The sequence below is a fragment of the Pistacia vera genome, unplaced genomic scaffold (assembly GCF_008641045.1).
Source record: "Pistacia vera cultivar Batoury unplaced genomic scaffold, PisVer_v2 Contig174, whole genome shotgun sequence".
In the NCBI taxonomy this organism is placed as follows: Eukaryota; Viridiplantae; Streptophyta; class Magnoliopsida; order Sapindales; family Anacardiaceae; genus Pistacia; species Pistacia vera.
The window spans coordinates 209,012-227,769 of NW_022195833.1; the positions used below are offsets into that span (position 1 = coordinate 209,012).

Here is an 18,758-nt window from a genome sequence, read left to right on the forward strand (position 1 = left end):
ATAATTCTGTCGGAGTTGTCACATCACTCAACAATAACGAGCCATGAAAAAGCATTAAGGCGTAGGTGATAGAGAAAATATAAGGCAATATATCTCTATAATGAATATTTATCCTTACAAATACGAAAAAAATTAGCATAACGCAGGTTGATAGAAGAAAATGATGGTGCAGCAGCATGAAGAAGAAACCTTCCGAATTGAATCCAGTCAAGTTGGGAGGCATGAGAAATGGGGAGGATATGCACATTCCAAGATTTATAATTCGAAGTGAAGCCGAAAGGACGAGAAAGAGAATTATGAACGTACCGTTGGGCTTACCAAAAGCAAATTCTATTGGTTTATCATTTCCACAACTTCAACAATTAATGAAACAAGGTCCGTTCTGTAAATGTCATTCATAAATTGCTTTGTGTTAGACCACATACAGATGTGATGCTTGATTTTGACACCAACGATTTTTACGTATAAAGTGCTAAGCAGACTTAGAAATACATGTGATATGAAAATATGCAATGAGAGAATAAATAAGGAGCGGTTTTTTAAGTGTTCGGATGCTTAAAAGTAAATCCTACATCCTTAATAGGTGGTTACAGTCAGGTCCACGTACATCGAGTTAAATTACAATCTAGAGAGATAAATAGAGAGAGAGAGAGAGAGGAGAGGAGAGAGGAGAGAGAGAGGAATATGCTTTTTTAGACTAAAGATGAGCTAATCTCGTAAATGAGAGAGGAGCCCTCTATTTATAATTGGGGGGGTCAAGGTAGTAATCATGATTTTGCAGTCGGACAAGTGTAGTACAATTCCATAACCCACTTCTCATTGGTATCTGCACGAGAGAATCCTTAAATCGCATAGGATTGGACAAGTAGACAATTTCTAGCCTCTACAAGCTGGCATATTGGAAATTTTTTAGTAGTTCCTGAGGGATTGTGACTGATTCTAAGTTAATATAATAATGAAATTTCATAAATTATTGACATTAACAGTTGAATGCTATAAACAAAACTCCATAAAAAGATCATAGTAGACTTGGAAACTTCAGAAGCGACCAATCAAGCCCCAGAAAGCCAAGCAATGGCAAGTCTCAAGTACTATTTGACTTCAAATAAAAGAATAGAGGAAAATCAGAATTCAACGCCAGAAAGGATGTCAGAGCCACCCCCAGATCCACCACCGGATTCGTGTTGATTGCATCAAGAATCACAATAAGAGAGACTATGAATGCGTAATCGATGTTAGGTATTACTGTCACCTGAACTTGTCCTTTCCAAGCAATATGCTTTCAGCAGTGTGCTCTTGTGCATCTTCAAATCAAAGAATTAATTCAATTAGTGACTAATTACTTGTATATTATCATCTATTATCTGATTAATAATACCATATGGTTTTATTAATGTTCTTACCTGGGCAACAACTGTGGAGGACTCTCCAGCATAAAAACACAAGATCGCTCAAGCCAACTTCCTTTGATCTGAAATCACAAACATCCTCCTTGTATTGTTTGCTAAGAACACATCTAACTGGTCTTTAATTGAAACATTGAAGATCGTTTAGCAGTAAGATTAGATCAATTAGCTCTGTACTTTCTCCCCTGAAAACTTGCCATCTATCATGAGCTGTCATTATCTACAACAAAGAAAATAAATAATTAGTGAGATATACTTGCAGATAGAATGTTCTCTTTGCAAAAATAAAAAAATAAAAAATCAATCACGAGACCTTTCGCCGCAGAGTGACAATGGGATTTCCAGTTGAGTCAAGTAGAACGCGGCGATCATGAACGGTTAATAAGGTACCTTTCACTTTAAAAAGGACGTGCCATTGATGTCTTGCACAACAAAATTTCCATCAGTTATGGTCAAAACCTTCTCACAATTGCAAGATCAATGGGGTAAGTATGGCACAAAATTGAGGGCCTATAATTGAAACGCTATTAGCAAACTATGCTTGTGGTGGTGGTGGAGGAGGAGGAGGATAAATATCAGTTGGGGATTGGTAGTGCCAGTAAAATGCGCCATTGGAGTGAGTTTGCAGAATGAATCGCTTTGATTTTGATGAGAAATCCTGCTGTGATGCTTCTTAAATTAGTGATTCAGGGGTGTCAGACGCGGTTATTATATTCATATAGAAGTTGACAGAAAAAAAACAATGAGATGATGGGTATGGAGAAGCAATCTATGTAACTTCATTTGAGATGGGAAATCAACTATTTTATGATCTCATGCTTAATGGGTTAGCGTGTAACGCGGTTGATGGAGAAAATGATGCGCAGAGTAGTATTGAAGAAAACCTTATTGAATGAGGTTTGACGAGAAACAAAAGGGTCTGTTGTATAAATTTCATTCATTAAATTGCTTCGTCTTATACAATGACATTCAGTGGCTTTTTTCTAGAGAGTTTGGATTATCAGATTTTGACGACAATTCAAACACGTGTTGTGGGGAAGATGACAAAGTCTTGTGCGTGTGTACTTGTTGAATTTGTGAATAGATCGACACGACAAGACATGAATTTTTGAGTTTTGGTATGATATAGCCCACAACACGACAGACCTTGAATTTTTACGCCCAACATAGCACGATGCAGCCCACCATCAGCTCTAATAAGAAGAAAGGACAATCATCCTAGGTTTTTATTCGTTTTTCTTTATTATAGCCAACGTGCTCTTTTGGGCGGTTGTATCCCTTGTTGTGTCTCTATTGGAGGTTGTGTCTGCTTTGTGTTTCTATTTTCGAGTTTGCGTGCTTTTGAGACAGGGTTGTGTGCCTTATCATTTTTGTCTTGGCTTCGCGGTATTCGTAACCTCCTTTTATAAAAAACTTACTTACCCATGTAGAAGCCTTTAAATATCATTCCAAAACCCTTATCTTCGTTCAGATCTGTTCATAGTCCTGAAACTCAAATGGTCAGGTCTCCCCTAAAGCGCGCCAATCCTTACCTTAGAAAGCACAGAAAATGGCCATTGTCACCCTACAAAGCCAAATGGCACCAAACTTTCAACCAACAACAAGCCATGCAAAATCTTAAGCAATCTTTAACAATGCCACCGGCAATACAAAACAACAACAAAATCAAACCAACCATATATCTCTCTCTCTTCTACACTCCTTTGACATCTATAATTGTGAACCAAACCCGGAAGCCTACACACTTTACATCAAAACCCTAGCAGAAACCTACAATTTTGTCAACTCTCTCTGTTCTTGACTACCTTGAACGAATGAAAAATTCGAAAAACCTGAGTATATCTTGCTGATTTATTAAACTTTATGCAGATGCTAATAAAATTCATGATTCTATTAATTGTTTTATAGGATTTCAAGTTCGGTGTGTCCCTTCTGTGTACTCACTCAATACTGCTTTCTGTTCTTTGTAGAAATAAAGACGTATTAAAATGGTCCCCTCAAATCTTGTTAAAGAGTCAGCTTATGAATATTAGAATCGAAGAATATGTTTTCGGTATGATTCCGTGCTCTTTGTAGAATAAATAGAGTTGGTATGCTATTGAGATGTAAATGGAAGATAAATGATGGATTTAGTGTTGATTCAAGAACTTTCTCTTAGTATTGGCATCAGTTTGTGAAGAAAAAGATTTGTCAAGTGTTCAGGTTTAGGCTTTCTGAAGGAATTAGAAAGTTAGGGTTTTGTCCTGGATGGATTGATATACTAAGTGATTAGGTGTTTGGTGAAGAAGAAAAAAGGGTTTGGAGGCTTTGAATGTTTTGAATAAGATGAAATTAGATGGTATTAAACATGATATTGTTTGTTATGGTATGGTTATGAGTGGGGTTGTTGCAGATGAAGATTATTGTGAAAGCAGAGAAGCTGTTTGATGAATTGTTGTGTGGTTTGGTTCCTAATGTTCATACCACAATGTGTATATAAGTTGTTTATGTAAGAAAAATAATGTGAAGCGGAATCAAGATGATTGCTTGTATGGAGGAGTTGGGATGCAAGCCTAATGTGATTACTTATTACACGTTACTGAGGGAGTGTGGTAAGGTTGGGGAGCTGGGGAGGTCAAAGGAGCTTATGAGGGAGATGGGATTGAAAGGCATTGCAATGAATTTGCAGACGTATACTATTATGATTAATGGTTTGGTCAGTAAAGGTGAAGTTATTGAAGCTTGCTATTTGTTGGAGAAGTGATTGGATAAAGATTTTGCCCGCCAAGTTTGATGTTTGATAGGCAATTGTGGGTTGTGCCATAGAGGTTTGGTTTGTAGAGCCCTTGAATTGCTTAAAAAAATGGGTGAGAAGAATGTATCTCCAGGGGCTGAGTTTGGAAAGCGCTTCTTCTTAGCTCCGGGTCAAACTTGATTTTCAAATACCTCTCTGACTGGTTTGGTGGATAACTATTTGATAACTTGAAGTATGATATTTGATCAGTAACTGAGTTACTGTCGGTGGTGTGCGATCTCTGTGTTGTATTAATGTATATGCCTTTCTCTTTCCCCGTAAAACTAACTAATAAATAGCTAAAGATCTAGTTGGTTGGCTATCACTGCTTCCATGTGCAAGTGTCTCTTGGAGTCCCTTTGATGAAGTAAAAGGACATCCTGTTGATTAAGCACTAAAAGGTCTTTGCTTGAATTACACTCGTGGAAATACTGAAGATTCATTTCCTTCTGATTTCAGCCTCTGTACAAGCATGCCATTCTAGTACATAGCATTTGCTTGTAAAGGTGATCAAGCTGATTCCCTCTCCCCGGTACCGACATCATGGTGTACAATAATCTGATGACATGTGTTTGTAAGCTTGCGGTGTAACTAGTTTACTCTATGTATGAGAATTAAATTTACAAGTGATTCGATAAATGAGAAAACCTACGCCAGAAGATTCAATTCGTAGCTTCAGCACTTCAAAATTTTCAGGGCAGTTCATATCAGTTTTTTGCAACTGGTCTCAAGTTCCCTTGTATTGAAAATATTCACCTGCAGCCCATTGGCTTTTCTAATTTGACTTCATTTGTTTCGTTCTGTTGTATGTCATTTTCTTTAGAGAGATTGTACAAAGACTCATAGTAAAAGATATTGAGAGTTGTGTAACGTTATCCAAACTTTTAAGTCGGGTTCTAATGACAGATACGAAGGAAAAGAGTACTACTTTAATGTTCGGGCATACTTTCACCTTACATGGGACAAAAGTTATAATTTTTTAGGATGCCTCAATCATTTTCTAAAGGAAAAGTTAAAAGTAAGAAAATTTATTAGGGCCACTTTACTTTTGTGGTCAGAAAAGTGCTCTTTGGTGGCAAGAAGAAAACGTATCAATCTCAAAAAAAAAACTACAGTCACAGGCATGCAAAATTTGTGAAGCTGCTCTCACTCGTGTCATTATTCATTGGCAAACCCTTATACTTCAAAGGCTTTTTTTTTACAAGTTCTGCAAATACTGTAAATTATTTGCCAACTACAACATTTAACTGAACCGTTAGTCAAGATGTCTTGAGTTCGATCTATTTGGATTGCTAATAAAAGTGGTATTGAGAAAATTTATCTGTCTATCAACTTCAAGACCTAAAAGATTGTTAAAATACAAAAAAGTTGGCCCGAACAACCCTGCCCCCATGTCCACAAAAAAAAAAAAGAAAAAAGAAAAAAATATTATATATATTTAACATGAAACAAGAACAATTAAAGAAGTGGGTCATCTGAATACATGACAAGCCCAGGAATAGAAGTAAATTGTCGCAATTGTCAATTTTGATATAACTTATCTTATACTGACTGCATGCAATTAACTCTCTGGTTAACACTTAACAGTTAAAAAATTCATCAAGTTAAATAGAAATTAAATGCGGTGCTGTTACCTAACAAAATAATGATAATAATGAAGAACAGATTGGGTACAGATTTACAAAAGAATGACCATCCTTTTCGTACTACCTTCCAAAACTGCAACGGGAAAAAGTCCGCTATCTGGGTAATGAAGAAAATCATACATTCTTGGAGATCAAGAAAAGAGGTTTCTGTGCTGTGTATGGCTTTCATTGTCAACCAACGTGGATTTGAAGGAAGAGAAGGAAGAGATAGAATAGGCATGTGGTGGTTCTCTGTATGTCCCAGGTGGTGCTACCGACTTTGCCTGTCAAGAAAGACCAAAAGTAATCTCTTTTATAATAAATATGATGAGTTAGTTAGCTAGATTTATCTCCAATAGTGCTGATTACTTGATCATATCAATGGCTGAAAAAGAAAAGAGAAAAGAGAAGAAAAGAAAGGAAGCTAGATGAAAAAACCCCTTAATTTCTCCTTAAATCTTTCTTTGATGTTCGACTGCTGCTTTTCTTTTTCTTATCTTTAAAACAACTAATCATCCTAGAGGGCTAAAAAGAATATTGAAAGAAGAAATTGTACTCTTGCCACTTTAGATATAACTGATAATTCTATTCAAAAGTTGCACTGCATGGTGGTTTGGATGAAATTCTTTGAATTCTTTCTCAGGTACTCTTTCTTTACTTCTGTAGTACACTCACAGAGTTGTCAAATAAATAAAAAAAAAAAGCAAGGAAATTAAGAAAACAGAAGAAAATCATCACTCAAAGTCGCAGGAAGAACAATTTTTTAGCTAAAATGAGTTCCTTGATTAAGCTATTAATCACATAGAGTACATTTGTCAAGGAATTTGTTATGATATTCTACATATATACCACTTAATCACAAAGCAATTTTTTAGCATTACCAGATTATAGACCTTGTTTTTGCTGCATAAAAATTTGCATTCGTTCAAATTTCGCGTTTTGATTTGTTCTGTCAGTTCTGTGTGTTATCTTGAGGAAAAAGGAATCAGCAAATTATAAAACCCTCAATTTGGAGTTAACCAAACTTACGGCCCCCAGATTCTGACTCCAAAACCTTGAATGGTCTCATATTTCTTGATTATGACAATAGTATGATAATTCGGTCAATGTTTATCCAAACCCACATTGCTGAAATTTCACTCTAATCATATCTCAAAACAGTGCTGCTCACTTTCCTTAGCCTTATCGATCCCTACATCTTTCTAAAAACTATTCATAACATAAATTTCAGATATACGAGACCAGAACTTTACACCCGAACGGTTTTGTTCAGGGAAAAAAAAATGTCATCAAATAAATATTTCAAACAAGATTTTGATCATAACTCACCTGAAATGGAGCTTTACTTCCCTTTCTTTGATTGGTTTGATGATGATTTTTGCCGTGAAAATCTTCGCAGTAGTTTAGTTGAGTACTGTTTAATTATAAGGTGCAGTGGTCATGATGGGGAAGATGGGCACATGAAAAACTAACTCATGGAGATAACACAGAACTTTTGAGTAATTGAAGGTATTTAAAACTCGCAGCCAAAAATGTGGTTAGTAATGCACGTCCCCTGCTTCTCCATCTTGCTCTACACACACCTTCTCTTATTGCCGCAACTTGAAGCTACCCCAACTCATTAAAAATGGTGATTTGGGATGCACAGCTGCAAAAGTATGGAGTTGATGCTCCCCATTTATAACGAAAGAGGCAAATCTTTTGAGTTTAAAGGGCTAGAATGAAAAGCTATGTAACTTCATTGGGATGGGAATTCAACTATATTTATGATCTCATGCTTACTGGTTAGCGTGTAACGCGGTTGATGGAGAAAATGATGGGCAGAGCAGTATGAAGAAACCATTGAATGAGGTTTGACAGAAACAAAAAGGTCTGTTCTATGAATTTCATTCATATTGCTTCGTCTTATACAATGACATTCAGTGGCTTATTTTTCTAGAGTGTTTGGATTATCAGATTTTGACGACAATTCAAACCGGGTTGTTGGGGAAGTTGACAAAGTCTTGTGCGTGTTCACTTGTTGCAATCTGCAGAGAATATTTTTTCATCATTATTAGATATTAAAAAACAAAGAGGAAGGCAACTCAAATTTTAAACAAAATAGATTAAAATAACACAGAAAATATTTAATTAATTAGGTAAATTTTGTGAACTCCTCTGGTGGTTGGTGGACTGTTACTGCAAATATTAGGAGTGTTGGTTCATTATTTGATACTTTTTATAATAATATTTTGAAAAAAATTAAATTGAGTGACTATTACATGTAAGATTTAGAAATTAACAAAAATACATCTATGTTTGTTTATTTACTAAACACCTTTATAATAAGATATTAAAAGTAACAAAAACACCTCCAATCCACTCATTAAATACGGACAGGCGGCCACCACCGTCGGAGGGTGGTCGGAGTCACACGTATCGACGCATGACCGGTTGAATCTTGCATGTCATGCGTTGATAGTCTTTTCTAGCCAAAATCTCGATGGATTTAATCGAAAAATGTCAGATACAGCTAGATCTGGCCGCATTTGGTGTCAACGACGGCCAAGATATGGTTGTCGTTGACAATCAACGACGGCCAAGATGGTCAACGACGGCCGAAGGCACTCACGAAAATCTCATATTTAGTGAGAAAACTTTCAATTTTTTTTATTCAAATTCGTAAATACATTGAAAATTAAAAAGTATTATAAAAGAAAAAAATAATAAAAAGAACACGTTAGGAGCTAGAAAATAAATGAAGGTCCAGTATTAATATTTGTGAAAATTTTCTGATTAAGTACAGGTCTAACATTAATATTATAAACTAAAATCAACAAAGATAAACAACATATTTTACGACACTAAGATAATGGCTCAACTACATAAAAGAAAAATACAATTGAGCGGGATCAACAACCGCCACCAGCACTAGCTGCAGCTGCAGCAGCTGCACTGGCGCAATGGCTGCACCAGCTGCTACAGAGTTAATTGCATCAAGAATCACGACTAAGGAAATGATAAATGCATAATCAATGTTCGGGTTCATGTCACCCTGAAATGGTCCTTTCCGATCAAAATGCTTTGAGCCGTTGCTGCTAGAAAAAATCTTATCACACTAAAATAAAAACTTGACAATGTACTCAAGGAAAATACAAATGATTGAGGAGAGAAAATCAAATTAATATCGTCGTTATCATCATCTACATCTCTACTTCAACCATTTGACTGAGGCTTTCAGGGAATGAGGATTCATATATCAGTCTCATCATCATTATCGTCAGCTACATCTCTGCATCAACCATTGATTGAGGTTTTCAGCTATTCAACCTATATATTGTTATGCCTGGAAAATCAAGGGGGGACGTAGGAGATCACGTGATTGGTTGTTTGGGGGGGGGGGGGGGGGGGGGGTTGACCTGCTCCCGTCAGAATGGTAAGCACACGTCAGGCTGCTAATAGCTACGGAGCTCCCACGTGTCCCTTCCCTGCTCCAAATCGCGTGTGAAATCAGTTTGGAAGATGGAAAATGTGACATAAAGCCGGATTTAATCCTGACATTCACACCAACCCATGGATTTACTGATGATTACTTGCACTCACTCACTATAAAAAGAGGAAGACCCCTCATTAAGGGGATTCGGCTATTTACACTTGGAGTTAGCTCTTCTCCTCTCTCTGATAACTTTGTTATTTTTTTTTTTTTATCAATCATTGTAAGTCAGTCCGCTATTGCGACTGATGCACTATATTAATACAAATCAGTGGACGTAGGACTTGCTACCTTAGCATCCGAAACCACTTTAAAAGGCTCTCATTGCATTTATTCTACATTTTACATAATCAGTGTGTCTCTTGACCAATCAACGTTACGCACGTGTCAGTTAGTTGGTGCCAAAAATCACGCATCAACAGTTTGGCACTAGAAGGAGGGGTCAGATTTAGTGTTCATCCTTATCAGGAGAATCTCTAACCCTACTAGTCCTACAGCAATAGATGGCCCGCCAATCTAAACCGAACAAGTAACCAGTGCGTTGGGAGTTCCCCAGACCCAAGGGGATACCTCTTCCAGAATACTTCCATCCCACAAATTGCCGTGGTGGATATCCCAGCAACTTCCAGCTTGACGCCGCCATCAGAGGCTACCTGGAGAGGTTCGACAATACTCTCCAGATGGTCAACCAAAGGTTGGACCGGTGGACCAAGGCGTGCCCTCTAGAACAGTTGGGGCGGTGCAACTGCCAAAAACGCTTGCAGGTGCGCGAAAGCGCGGCAAAGGGTAATAGCCCGTGCCGCGAGCACTGCAACGCGTAGAGTAAGGGTAAGCAAGTGGCAAAAAGCAAGCCTACAGGCTACAAAGGGCCAACGAACACAAAACGTACCCCGAGCAAGGTGCCGGCAAAACTAAGACTTGGCGAAAAAATAAATCCCGAGCTGTCCCATGCCACATCGCAGGTGAACCCAACAAAAGTGCTGGGTGAGGCGATTCTTATCACCGCCAGCGGAACGATCCTGATCGCTACGTGAGGATGGTCTTACACCTCGCGGGGTGTCGTACCACCGCGAGGGTCGTGAAAATACCCCCACCATCCACCGCTTCACACGCCTTTGCAGCGTGTGTGTCGAGAGCGGCCGAAAACGTCGATCAAGGCGAAGAGGAGTCCGACCTCCAGACTCTCTTGAATCGTAATCGCGAGGGCCGGACTCGCGTGGGTGAAAGCAATCCCCAACTGACTCTATTACCGACAATTGAGGAGTTACAGCGAGCTCTGGAAGGCTGAGAGAGCAGCAGAACGAGCAGGCCCAGGTCGCCTCCGCATCCCCCTTCTCTCCGAAGTGTTAGTTGTTCCACTCCACCAGGTTTTAGAATGCCGAATGCGGCTGTTGATGGGAACCATGACCCGCAGGATCATTTGTATGAGTTCAATGACCTGATGGAGCTCCACCAGGTTTCGGATCTTGCAAAATGTCGTTGCCTGGCTGTGACTCTAAATCTCATGCCAAGCGATGGCTAAGGTCGCTCCAAGCGGGAACGATCAGTTCGTGGCCTCAGATGAGCACGACGTTCCTATGGCATTTCCAAGCAATCGGAAGTTCTCGATGCCTTTGAGCTATCTCAGAAATAAGGCAAGAAAGGGACGAGTCCCTACAATTTATATCGACTGCTTCCATAGGGAACTCAACAAGTGGCTCATGCCCCCGAAGAGTCAACTGAACTCTCTAAATAGCCGGAATTCGCCCGCAAACACTATGGAAAGAATTACAGGTCGAGGACGATGCTTCCCTCACCAGATTCTATAACCTCACGGAAAAGTTCCTCATATAGAGGATTCATTGGCGGCACTACGACGTCGCGATCACGGATCTTCGGGCAGTATGTTTGGTGGGGGGAGAAGGTAGAAGAGCTGATCGTCAAGGAGACATTGACATCAGCGAAAAGGAAAGAAAACCCGTACGAGCACAAGAAATCTTATGCCCTGGTTCCTCGTCGTGACCGCGACAGGCCCCAATATACTCTGCTGAACGCCTCTGTATCTGCATCCTTGATAAATTTGAAGAAGCCAGTCTGCTCAGAGAACCGAACCCATGAAAACCCCTGCAACAGCCAGAAATAATAAAAAGTACTGTCAATATCATCGGGACAATGGGCATCATACTGACGAGTGCCGAGCCCTGAAACAAGCAATTGAAGAACTTATCAAGAAGGGGCATTCAAGGAATACATCGATGACTTTGCTCCCTCGAAAGAAAAAGATCGGGGGGAGCCAAGTAAGAAGAGTCGCGATCAGAAAGGGGTGCTCGGTCTCAACTTGATTTTTGGGGGACCACACTTCGCTGGAAATTCACGAGGTGTCCAAGAAAAGGTAGCTCGTGAAGCTCATCACGACCCCTTAGAGTAATGAGTGCGGATCGACGACCACAAAAAGGTTCGCCGGAGGGAAAGAGATTTCCTTCTCCGAACAGGATGCGGCCAGGTTCACCCCCCCACGATGACGCCCTTGAATACTCCCTTGATAGGGCTATAAAACCAGAGGATGCTGGTGGATAACGGGAGGACTGTGAATATCTTGTTCGTATCTACCTTCGAAAAAATGAATTGGACGAGGCCGACCTGAAGCTACCTCGTCCCGCTATACGGATTCATAGGGACCATCTACTCCAAAGGAACAATCTCACTCTCGGTCACGCTGGCGATTTTGACGAAGTGACCAGAATGATTGAATTCTTAGTGGTGGACTGCCCGTCAGCCTTTAACGGGATCTTAGGCGACCTCTACTAAGACAGTTTAAGGCGGGTCACTTCAATTTACCATCTGAAAATGAAGTTCTCCACCCCGACGGGGATCGAGGAAGTCAGCGGCTCTCAGCGCGCATCGCGCGACTGCTATGTAAAAGCAGTCCAGAGAGCGCACAAAGGAAAGGGCATTCCACGAAATGCACCTCGCCAGGCCATGGCGATCAATAGGATCGATCCACGACCTGGCCCAGTTGAGGATAACCTAGACCCTCGCATTCAAGACTGCCCCTCCAGTGGGCTAGTTGAGGACCTGACTGAAGTCCAGGTCGACCAGAAAGAGCCGAGCAGGTGTTAAGAGTCGGTAAAAATCTAAACCCCAGTCGCTAACGAACTGATAGGTTCCTCAAGGAAAACGTCGATGTGTTTTGTCTGGTCGCATGTAGATATGCTCGGGATCAGTCCAGAAGTTATTTGCCATGCGTTAAACCTCGACAGCGAGGCCAAGCCAGTTCACCAAAAAGAAGAGCAATGGATCCGGAGCGGTAACTGCGTTGAAGTCAGAAGTGGAAAACCTTTCCGAAGTGGATCCATCCGAGAGGCACTCTACCCAATGTGGGTTGCCAACCCGGTCCTAGTAAAAGAAGCCAAACGAAAAATGGCGGACATGCGTTGATTTTAGACCTCCAACAAGGCTTACTCGAAGGACAGCTTCCCTCTATTGAGAATCGACCGGCTTGTGGATGCCACTCGGGGCACGATGCTAAGTTTATAGATTCATACTCGGGATACAATCAGATCCCTATGTATGGCCCAGACGAGGAACACAAAACTTCAACAGACTGAGGGTTGTACTGTTACAAAGTTATGCTTTCGGCCTCAAGAATGCTGGCGCAACCTACCAGTAGCTGGTTAACCGAATGTCTCCGACCAGATCGGAAGAACAATGGAGGTCTATGTGGATGACATGCTGGTCAATCCCAGGTCGCCTCAGAACAAATGGACATCTCGCTGAGATGTTTGACACCCGGCTCTACAGAATGAAACTGAATCATCTCAAGTGTTCATTGGGGTATCATCAGGAAAGTTCCTGGGATACATGGTTAATAACGAGGGATGAAATAAACCCGAGAAGATTCAAGCTCTGCTCGATAGGGAGACCCGACCAGCAAAAAGCAGGTCATGAGCCTAAATGGGCGAATAGCAGCACTAAGCTCTTCATATCGAGACTAACAGATTGTTGTTTGCCCTTTTTCAATGTTTTGAAGGCCAATAAGAAGTTCGAATGGACTCCAAATGTGAACGAGTGTTCCAAGTATAAAGAAAACCTCGAGAAGCCACCTCTCCTCTCTAAGCTCTCTACAAGAGATTTGCCTCTGTACCTGTCCGTCTCGCAGTCCATGCGCGGTCAGTGCAGCCCTAGTTTGAGAAGAAGAAAAAGTTCAATGGCCTATCTACTACGCGAGGAAGCGTCTTCGGAGCCGAGATGCGATATCTGAAATGAAATGGTTAGCTTATGCTTACTGATCGCTTCCAGAAAGCTACGACCTTACTTTCACGCCCATACAATCCATGTAATGACTAATTACCCCCTCAGGCAGGTCCTCCAGAAGCCGGAAGCCTCAGGCAAACTGCTTAAATAGGCAATGGAATTAAGCTAGTTCGAACTGAAGTACAAGCCTAGGTCGACCATCAAAGGGCAAGTTGTCGCCGACTTTATTTCAGAATTCTCCTATCTCCCGAATGAGTCAGACCAACAGCCCAGTGAAGTCATCCAAGAGGATCCAGAACCTATCGACCTGGAACTCTATGGGACGGATCATCGACCGAAAAAGGGCAAGAGCAGGCCTCTCCTGTTGAGTCCCGAAGGGGCTCAACATCATGGCATCTGCGGTTCGGATTTAAGGCGACTAACAACGAAGCTGAGTACGAAGCTCTGCTCGTCGGATTACGGTTGGCCAGAGAAATGGGTGACTCTATGCTGGGCGTCAACCCAATCCTAGGAGAATACCAAGCCAAGAAAGGAACATGGTCCTTACCTAAAAAAAGCCAAGGTCGCGCTTGAGCAATTCAAGCATTTCACGACACTCAGATCCCCAGAGATAGCAACCTGTGGCTGAGCTTGGCAAAAATAGCCACGTCGCTGGACTCTGAGGCACCTGATGACATTCCTGTTCGGTTTACGAGACCCCGAGCATCAGTTCAACCGAACAGGCCCTGAATGTAACACAATCAAACTCTTGGATGACGCCCGTTTACAGGTATCTCAAGGATGGGATCTTACCCGATGACAAGATCGAGGCCGGGTCCTACGAACAAGATCTGCTGTTACACACTCATCGGGGATTAGCTGTACAGGAGGGGATTCAGTGCCCTCTCCTCGATGTGTGACCAGCGAAGAGGTAGATTATATCAGAGAGAAATCCATGAAGGGATTGCGGTAATCACACCGCCGCACGATCTCTCGCGAACAAGGTTTGTCGCCAAGGATATATTGGCCCCGGATCCAAGAAGATACCCACATTTTGTCAAGAGGTGTGATAAATGTCAGAGGTTCGTGAACATTCCGTGAGCCCCATCTCACGAACTGGTAACGATGTAGCCCCTGGCCATTCTTTATGTGAGGGATCGACCTCATCGGCCCCATGTCGGTCGGAAAGGGAGGAGTTAAATATGCCGTGGTCGCGGTAGATTATTTCACAAAATGGGTGGAAGCTGAACCACTGGCCGCGATCACGATCAGAAAGCTAAAAGACTTTATTTTCAAGAACATAGTGTGCCGCTACGGAATCCTCACACCCTCATTTCGGATAATGGGAAACAATTCGACAACGAGGAGCTCAAGTTCTCTGCGACGAGCTAGGCATTCATAAAAAATTTGCCTCAGTCGCCAGATCACAAGCAAAGGGCAAGTTGAAGCTGTCAACAAAACCATCAAGCACACTCTAAAAGCCAAACTTGGGGCGGCCAATGGAAATTAGGCTGACGATCTCCCCGAAGTCCTATGGGCATACAGGACAACTCCAAGAATCTCCAACTCAGAGACGCCTTTTCACTAGCCTATGGCTGCGAAGCAATGATTCCGTGGAGGTGGGAACTGGTTCTCTTCGGAGAGACTATACGATGAAGTTGAAAACGAAGCATATTGAGGGCGAGTCTGGATCTTATTGAAGAGCATCGCACCAAGGCTTCGCTAAGGATAGCAGTCTACCAACAACGTGTGAAAAGGTTCTTCGATTCAAAGGTCAAGCGAAGAGACTTCTAGGTCAGAGACCTTGTGCTGAAAGAAGTTCTCCTTGGAACCAGGGAACCAAGTGCGGGGGTACTAGGACCTAACTGGGAAGGTCCATACCGGGTCGACAAGGTGATCAGATCGGAGAATACTATCTCAAAAGGTTGAACGGTTCCAAAGTACCCCGAGCTTGGAATGCCGGGCATCTCCGACCATACTATCAGTAATCCCGAACTCAACCCCGTTATAATAGTTTGATTTTGTCAGTTCCTAATTATTGTAAAGTATTATTCTGTTCGCTTATAATAGTTCAAATTTATTCCTCGCTTGTAGCAATTTGCGTGTAATATGCCTATGTAAACAAACGAATTATGAATAGCACTCATGTATGATAAAGCGAACAACAATTGAAAGCCAAATGTATTCTCATTTATTTACAACAAAAGTTAAGACCCTGTTAATTCAAAAAGGGGGGGGGGGGGGGGGGGGGGGGGAGGGGGGGGGGCAGTCTCATTACACTATGCCTGGTCAGTGGGGGGATCCTTCGAAGCAAGACCCTAACCCTCTGCCTGATCGGACCCTTGGACGGCGGCTGCTGCTGCTGCTGCTGCTTCATCATCTTCCCTCGCCAAGATCTGCAAGGTATCTTGCCACCCGGTGGGAGGTCAGATATCCAGATCTGGGTCTTTGGTCGCAGCGTATAAATAGACCCGATCGCCCAATCGACGGCCTTATCCCGATCTCTCGGACTGAATCCGTATTTCTTTGATCAGGGAAGCAATTTTTCCCCGACCTCTTGGAGTTCAGCTCGAGAGCTAGCTTTTCGTTTTCAAAGGCCTCTTCTCTTGCTCTGTGTTGAGCCCGTGTGAAGGTCATATGTAGCTCTAGCTTTCTCTCGACCTCCTAAAGAGCCTAGCTGTTGTCCTCTGGAGCTCTTTTATTTCTTACACGTCGCTCAAGCTCCGCTTTTTGAAAGTCAACTATCCGCATGGCAGCCAACTTCTGGTTTAGATATTTATTCGCTGCCTCAGCGGACGTGCTCTTTCTGACTCAACGTCATTCAGGCTCTATTTGAGCTTCGCGATCTCATTTCAGGTTGTTTTCTCCCTTCGCGGCCCCCAGCCGAGCCTTTTCCAGGGACATTCTCATGGCGAGCAGAGCCTGCGAGCACAAAAAAGAGTTAGAACACAGAAGGCGGACATTCTTACAAGAATAAGTCGTTTACCTTGCTTAAGTGTTGAAACGACATGGTCATCAGGTCGACGTTGCCCGAATCGGCAAACTGACATATAACTCGATAGCCCACACTCGAGTAGAGAGTAGACTATCGGCTGCAGGTATTCAGGCAAGTTCCCAAGTGCATCCAGCATTGGTGTGTCCTTCGCTTGTCGGCAGCCACCGTCTCTTCCTCGGGTTCTTGCCCGACCTCCTTGACTTCCTGCCTCGACCTCAGTGGTTCTTCCTCAGACTCGGTCTCTAACTCGTCGGCCTGAATCTGTTCTTTTCTTCGATCGCTGGGCCGGGCCTCCGCTTTAGGCGAGCAGGTGGGTGGTTATGCGACCTGTTCTGTTATGGTCACTTCTTGTTAGGACGAGTCTGCGGAGGCATGGTAGTTCGCACCAGTTGTACCACCGCGGGGGGGGAGCAGCTTCGGCCCCCTTTCTCTCCTCGATCAGGGGAAATTGAACGGCGCTCGTCGGGGTTGTCCGGACTCCTTCGGAGGCATGGTCGTTGCATGTAAATACGTTAGTAACCAAACAAAAACTATTCTACGACCAGAAGGGTATCAGTGTAACTTACATTCTGGGGACTCTAAAGTGCCTTCTCACTAAGAAAAACGTACTTCGCAAGTTCGCGGTCATCATGAGCTTCTACATCCGGCTTTCTTCGGGGAGGACCAAATGACATGAGCCTGTCGGGTCGGTGAGCAAGTCTTGGCTAGTCGTCTTGTTAACTGCAAAAGAATGCAGGTCGTTAGAATAAAGGAGGCCTACATCCAATGAACCTAGCGAAAAAAACCTACTTGGGTTTTGAAAGTGGCAGTGGCCGTATAGCAGAAAAAGAAGAACTTCGTCTCATAGGCCCCCGCATTGTTGGGATAGCTATGTATCCCTTCGGCGATGGTAGGTCGAGGACAAGTAATAGGAATCCTTGTCCTTACTTTCTTAAGAAAGTACGCGACACAGAGCTCCGCTGCCGTTAGTTCGCTCAAGCCACTCTCGCAGCACGCGATGTACATCGCGACTGCAATGACATACGCGTTTGGCGTCAATTAATTGGTGCGATCCCGAAGTGATCCAGGACCGACCTAACAAAAGGGTGGGAAAGGAATCGTCCCCCCGCCCTTGAAGATCTCTTTAGAGATCACGGCTAGGCCATTGGCAGGATGCCGCGACGGATCGGGTGGGCATCAAGGAACACCTCTGCTCGGACGTCGAACTGTCTTTTATCCTGAACTCTTCTCAAGTGAGAACCGAGAAGACGTCGAGGGATGCGTTCCGAGAAACATCCCGCGAAGACGAACCGCTCCTTCCTCAGGTCGAGACATTGAAGGTTCCATTCCAAAGTCTGCACCACCGACAGACAAAGTCATTTTAGCCATCGCACGTTGCCTAGCACGGCGGTGTGAAACAGTCCCTAAACCCTAACAGTAGTCGAGCCGCCATTCACGACTCGAACCTGATTCCAGCGTTGCGTCTCTAATGAAACACCAGGGACCCAACGCCGTTGCACCCCAAATAAAATAAAATAAAATAAAAAAAAAGACCTTACCTTCGGGGCACGTGACTGAGGACAGTTCCTGTTTCAGATATCGGAGAGATGCTGATCGAAAAAAGAAGAACTTTCGGTTTGCAAAAGTCTTTCACTCGAGGCAAAAAGGGTTTGGTGGCATCATCTGAAAAAAGTTCGGCTTTTATATAGACTATGAATCGATGGTTACACCCCTCAGAATCGAAACGACGCCTTCTCTCTCTCCACATTAAATGCGCCCCACGTCGCATTCAATGTTGTGATGAGGGTTGTCGTTTCGAATATACGCGCAATTAATGCTCTGTCAAAGCAACTTTGGGTCAGCACACAACGCATTTAATGCTCTTGACAGACGCCTGACATGCGCAGAGCCGCTAGCGTAGAGACGACTCATTTAGGTCATTCTAAAGCAGTAAGGAGTGCCCGATGAGGCTAGGTCAATTAGGGGATGATTGTCAGGTCGTTCGGGCGAAGTTTGTGCGAGGATGTGTTCACAAAAGGCCTTGTCCCGAGCTCCTTCCATTGGGTCGAAAATATCCGAACCTCTAATTGCGGCATGATTTAGTTTCCAAGGTTCGATCCTCAAACCTTAAAAACTAGGGGACTTCGTTATGCCTGGAAATCCGGGCTAACGTAGGAGATCACGTGATTGGGGGGCGGGGGTTGACCTGCTTCTGTCAGAATGGTAAGAACAGTCAGGCCTGCCAATAGCTACAGAGCTCCCACGTGTCCCTTTCCCTGCTCCAAATCGCGTGAAA

The 18,758-nt window shown here is 42.9% G+C and overlaps 1 pseudogene; it reads right to left on the reverse strand.

The window, feature by feature from the left end:
• Positions 1-1,084: 1,084 nt before the first annotated feature.
• Positions 1,085-17,851, reverse strand: LOC116125982 (annotated as a pseudogene).
• Between the last annotated feature and the right edge of the window lie 907 nt (positions 17,852-18,758).